The following is a 6,575-nucleotide window of genomic DNA, read 5'->3' as shown; positions in this document are numbered from 1 at the left end:
GAGGTTAAAGACAGGAGCTGAAAACACTTCTTGCACACTTGGTTATCAAAGACACACCAGACATCTGGAGTCCCAGGTCGGACAAGCTAAGCATGTATTTGCTTGAGTTCAGGAGAGTGAGCAGTGACTTGATTGAAACGTAGAAGATCTCGTTAGGTCTTGACCACTTGGATGAGGAGAGGACGTTTCTTCTCGTGGAAGAATCTAGAACTAAAGGCTGCTGCTTCCAAATAAGGGGCCACCCATTGAAAACAGAGAAGCAGTGAATATTTTTCTTTCAGAAGGTTGTGAATCTTCAGAACTTTCTTCCTTAAAGAGCCTGGAAGCAGAGTCTTTGAATATTTTTAAGATCAAGGTTGATAGATAGCTGCATAGCTGCTAAGTATAACAGATAAACAGATTCGTTTTTGGTCAGATACACCAAGGTGCAATGGAATTCCTTGCTCATGTCAAGCTCACAGAGCTGAAAGGTTACCAGGATTAGATCGGAAAGCATAGAAGGGGGGACAATCAGATCAGTCCTGGTGGCAAAGGTTCAAGAAATCAAGTGGCCCACACCTGCTCCTAATTCATATTTACATATGGGCAGGCACGGTAGTGTAGTGGTTGGCATAACGCTATTACAGCGCCAGCGACCCGGGTTCAATTCCGGCCACTGTCTGTAAGCAGTTTGTATATTCTCCCCGTGTCTGCGTGGGTTTCCTCCAGGTGCTCCGGTTCCCTCCCACATTCCGAAGGTGTACGGGTTAGGCAGTTGTGGACATGCTATGTTGGCGCTGGATGTGTGGCGACACTTGAAGCCTGTCCCCAGAACACTCAATACAAAAAGATGCATTTCACTGTGTGTTTCAATGCACATGTGACTAATAAAGATATCTTATCTTATCTTATCTTACATCAGGCTGACCTCACTCTCCCCGGCATCAACTCACGGTACAACAGCTCTATTTCCCAGTATCCTTCTGGGTGATGGCCTTCAGGGTCATGGTGTTATCGTTGCTGAGAACCTGAAGGAAGAAGGGGTGAGACGTCAGTGGTCATCAGAGGGGCACCTTGTTCCAGGCCTGTGGCTGCTCTCCACTCCCCCTCTGGCCCATCGCCTCGGAGTTGGCCACTCGGCCCAACGAGCCTAGTCTGCCATTCAATAACGTCGTGGCTACAGCTTCTGTTCACACAGCCTGTGGTCCAACAATCCATCTGTCTCAGACTTCTATCAGATGGACAGTGCCAGCTGGATAAGACTTGATAACCAAGTGTGAGAAATACTTGTGACCCTCCACTGCCTGCAGGCACCAGCCCCACTTCCTCTCCCACAGCGGATCACTGACGGATCCAGCCCATTTTCCAGCTTTCCTGCTTTTTATTCCCATTTTCTCCACCTGCCATGAGCCTGTTAAGGGATGGAATTGCAACACCACCTCTCGTCACCGTGTGGAGCTGGTTGCTCAGGTTTCGGGCACCTTCTCCACAGGCAGCCACAGGCTGTACTGTGACTCACTTCTTCACCAGGTCTCTGTACCCTGGTGCCTGATGGGGCCAGTGAGTGATATCAGTCAATCGTCAGGGAGTGTAGAACTAAACAACAAAGGGCAAGCAGTGATCTGGGGCAGGTCACAGTGTGAGGACTGGCTTGCTGCCCCATAGGCTGTCAGTGAAGATATCTTTATTAGTTACATGTACATCGAAACAGACAGTGAAATGTATCTTCTGCGTAGAGTGTTCTGGGGCAGCCCACAAGTGTCACCACGCTTCCGGCGCCAACATAGCACGCCCACAGCTTCCTAACCCGTACGTCTTTGGAATGTGGGAGGAAACCGGAGCACCCGGAGGAAACCCACACAGACACGGGAAGAACATATAAATTCCTTACAGATAGCGGCCAGAATTGAACCCGGGTCACTGGCGCTGTAAAGCGTTACGCTCACTACACTACCATGCCTGCCCACGGTAGAAGGATGTAGAAAGATGAGGGGAGACAAGGATCTCGGACTGTGTTGTGACCTGCTTCAAGATGCCAACTCACCAGGACACCTAGAGACTAAAAATGAAAATTCTGGACTCATCAACATGTGACCTAGGAGTAAAATCACAGGATTATTGCAAGAAAACGTTACTTGTACTTTGGAGACACGAAGAACTGCAGACCCAGGAATGTGGAGCACAAAATAATCTGTAGGAGCAACTCAGCAGGTCAGGCAGCATCTGCGGAGCCAGAGGGATGGCTGACAATTTGGGTCGAGACCCTGCATCACGACTGAGAGTGTAGAGGGGAGGTAGCCGGTACACAGAGGTGAGAGGGAGGGGTGAGACAGGGGCTGGTAGGTGATAGGTGGTTCCAGGAGAGGGGGGAGATGATAGGTAGGTGGACCAGGTAGGAGAGGGGAACAAAACTGGGGGCTGGGTGGGCTTTGGAAAAAAGAGAGGTTGAAAAAACCAGGGTGGATCAGAAGGGAAGAGAAAGTAACACAGGGTGTGTGCGTTACATGAAATTGGAAAATTCATACCATTGGGTTGTAGACTATCCAGGCGGAACACGAGGTGTTGTTCCCTCTTTTTACAAGCAACCCTTCCCATCCCTCCATTTCCCAGTTTCATTGCCCTCCCCCACCTGGTTCCATCAGACCCTCGCCCCTCCCTTATCTGGGTCCACATCACCTTCCGGGCTCTGCCTGGACCTCCAGCCTCCCCTTCCCCCTCCTGGCTCCATCTACCGGCTTGTTTTCCTCTCTCCTTATCTGACTCTACTCATCACCCACCAGCCACTGTCTCCCAACCCCACCCCACCCCTCCCCCACCGGGATCCATCATCATCCAATGGGAGTATCTACAGGAGGCGCTGCCTCAAGAAGGCAACATCCGTCATCAAAGGTCCCCATCATCCGGGCCGTGCCGTCTTCTCACAGCTACTGTCAGGCAGGAGATACAGAAGCCTGAAGTCCCACACCACCAGGTTCAGGAACAGCTACTTCCCTTCAACCATTCGGTTCTTGAACCAACCTGCACAACCCCAATCACCACAGTTCAGCAACACTGTGACCACTTTGATCATTTTGCACTAAAATGGGCTTTGTTTTTGTTTGTTCTAATTGTGTTCTTTCTTGTAAAAAAATGTTTAATTTATGTTTTTCTTGTGAATGCTGCTGATATGATGCTATGTGCCTGTGATTCTGCAGCAAATTTTTCATTGCACCATGAATCAATAAACTAAAGGCCGTGGAGGAGGTGGAGAAGTGAAAGAGAGAGAGAGAGAGAGGGAGGGAGAGAGAGAGAGAGGTTAATTGACTGTTCACTTGGTGATGGAATATGAACTTGACAATACACTTGATCCCCTCCTCACCACGTTCCACCTATCACCTACCAGCCCCCGCCTCACCCCTCCTTCTCTCCCTCTCACCTCTGTATACCGGCTACCTCCCCTTCACAGTCCTGACACAGCGTCTCGACCATGTCTGCTGTAAGGTCGAAATATCACTCCCCTCGCAGGCTGCCCCAGGGACCACTGTGTTGAGAAGGAGATGGTCACCCACCTCTGCAGTCTGTGGCTTTGCTAAAGGCTGTGGAGAAGGATGCAAGCGTCCTTGCCGCGGATTTTTGGTACTTTTATTTTCCTTTGAAAACTAATATATTCATTATAAAATTCACAGAATGAGACAGCTGAGTCGGAGAGTGTTTGGCCCATCATGCTGGGCTGGCTCTTTGAAGGAGCCAATCATTTAATGCCCAGGTCCTTCCGCAAACCCTGTGATTATTTTCCTTGGGTAATTATCCAACTTCCATTCTTTCAGCAAGTCATTGCTCAGTCAATGACTGATAATAGTTGTTGCGATTGGACTCTTGTGGCTTCTGAGTGCAGTGACAAGCAGCGTCTGCAGAGTGACACACGGGACACACTGACAGCTCTTGAAGATGTAAAACTGATACAATGACACGTGGAATAACATGAACAATGATACATACGTCCGATGATACACTTGATGACACACAATGATACACTCAATGATACACACAGTGATACACATGACACCACACAAAGATGCACACAAGATCTCCAAAGTGATTTCAGACGTTTTCAAATTCTGTATTTTGTGGCCTGTAAAGGAGTGAAACTAATTCAACTGCATTCACAAACATACTGATTTAACCAGTAAAGATGATTTTGATTTCTCAGTGACCTTTATAACTGTGCTAGAGTTGATCCTGGTGACTCCACACCTGGACATTAAAGGGATCAACTGCATGGCAGCGCTGGAGAAAACAGTGGTCTGCAAACTAATTTCTCTGGTAACTATCTGCTCCCATGGAGCATTGAAGCCGATGCAACCGAGAGGTTAAAAGGTAAATAGAAAGAATTAACCCTTTCCACACAGGTGAGATTGCAGAGACATAAAATGGGATGTCTGGAGCAGGAAAATAAGGAACAGAGGGTGCTTGTCCAACTGGGTAAAGCTGCTGTGAGATGTTATTCTACACCAGAAGGTATTCAAGTTTTTTTAAGTTTTACTTACAGCGTGGTAACAGGCCCTTCTGGCCCAACAGGTCCGCGCTGCCAATTTTAAACCCAAATTAACCTACCCGTACCTCTTTGGAATGTGGGAGGAAACCGGAGCACCCGGAGGAAACCCACACAGACACGGGAGAACGTACAACTCCTTACAGACAGCAACGGGAATCGAACCCCGATCGCTGGCCGCTGTAATAGCGTCGCGCTAACTGCTACGCTACCAGGATCAACTCTAGCACAGTTATAAAGATCACTGAGAAACCAAAATCGTATTTACTGGTTAAACATACCAATCAAACTTGGCATATTTGTCATTCCTCATTGTCCTGCCCGCCTTCTCCGCACCCAGCAGTCTCCAAAACCATGAGGCAAACAGCAGGCACGTGAGATGTAACGGGTGATTGAATGGTGGGAGTTCAGGGGTGGCTGGTGGCTGCAGTGTGGGTGCTATGAAGCAAGAAACTGGACTCCACTTTGTTAAAGAAACAAAGGACTGCAGATGCTGGAATTGAGATGAGAAACACGACGATGCTGGAGGAACTCAGCAGGCCAGGCAGCATCCGTGGAGAAAAGCAGGCGGTCAACGTTTCAGGTCAGGACCCTTCTTCAGGTCTGAAGATAGGAAAAGGGGAATTGCATTCTATCAACTCCCCAGATTCTACCCCTCACCTACACACGAGGGGCAATTCACAGCAGCCAATTAACCGCCTGACCCCGTGTGGAAGGAAACCGGAGCACCTGGGGGACCCCACACGGTCACGGGGAGAACGTGCAAACTCCAGACAGACAGACAGACAGCGCCGGAGGTCAGGAATGAACCTGGGTCACTGGCACTGAGGCAGCGGCTCTCCTGTTGCTCTGGTGTGTCCTCAATTGCAACAAAACCTCCCGATTTCTAAACTCCAACAGTGTTGTGTAAAGTCTTTCTTAATTACCGGCTGCACCTGCCTGCTAACTTTTTGTGAATCATGCACAGGAACACCTCGATCCCTCTGTACTTCCATCACTTTCAGTGTCTTTCCATTTAGATAATCGTCTGTCTTTTGATTCCTCACTTTCTCCCCCCCCCCCCATTAAACTCCATTTGCCACGTGTTTGCCCACTCACTCACTCTGTCTATATCGCCCTGCAGAGTCACGATATCCTCATCACAACAAGCCCTTCCACCTACTGTCAGGTCATCGAGAGCTTACATCTGCCCCTCCTCCGGGTCAGTGACACAAATATTCAACAACTGAAGGCCAAGAACTGGTCCCCGGGGTACCTCACTAATTACCTACTTCCAGCCCCGAAAAGACCAATTTATTCTGTTTTCTGTGCGATAAGCAAACCGACACATTTTGTCCAATACCACAACCTCGTAACCTGAGCACCTCCTCTTCTGTGGCACCACAGACCACGTCCACATTGGCAGATGAGTTTGGCTTTAGTCAAAGACAGGAAGTCAGGCAAACAAGGGGGTGGGGACAGCAAGGGAGAGGAAGGAGGGGGAGACGGGGAGAGAGATGGTGCACAGGAGGTACAGACACGGGGGAGGGAGACGGGACAGAATTGGGGAGATTGAGGGGGGGGGAATGTGGGCACAGAGGGAGAGGGGAACGTGGGGAGGGGGACAGAGAGGGGAGGGGAGAGAGAAAGGGGGGCGGGGGACTGAGAGGGAGGGGGAGACAGAGGGGGAGGGGAGACAGAGGGGGAGGGGTCAGAGGGGGGAAAACACATGGACAGAGAGGGAGGACAGGGGTTGGGGGGGACAACATGGGCACAGAGGCAGACCTGTAGAAAGTTCTGACTGGCGATAATCAGGGAAAGCTGGGCGCTCAGGTCCTCAGGATCGGCCTGACTTCCTCGCACTCCTCGCACCAACTGAGGGATGTGGTCAGCGACATGCGAGAGTGAAGGAGCAGACAAAGTGTGAGGGAAGTGTTGCGTTTCAAACAAATGACTTGCATCCCCTCAAACAGTCCCTCCCTCCACCCGCAGCCTCACGAGGCCGCTCTGTGCCCGGTGCACTTCGTCAACAGCTCCAAACCCACAACTTCCGTGAGCTAGAGGACAGCAGGCACATGGGACCCAC

This window comes from Pristis pectinata, chromosome 27 (assembly GCF_009764475.1).
Source record: "Pristis pectinata isolate sPriPec2 chromosome 27, sPriPec2.1.pri, whole genome shotgun sequence".
In the NCBI taxonomy this organism is placed as follows: domain Eukaryota; kingdom Metazoa; phylum Chordata; class Chondrichthyes; order Rhinopristiformes; family Pristidae; genus Pristis; species Pristis pectinata.
Note: the sequence above shows the minus strand (reverse complement) of the source record.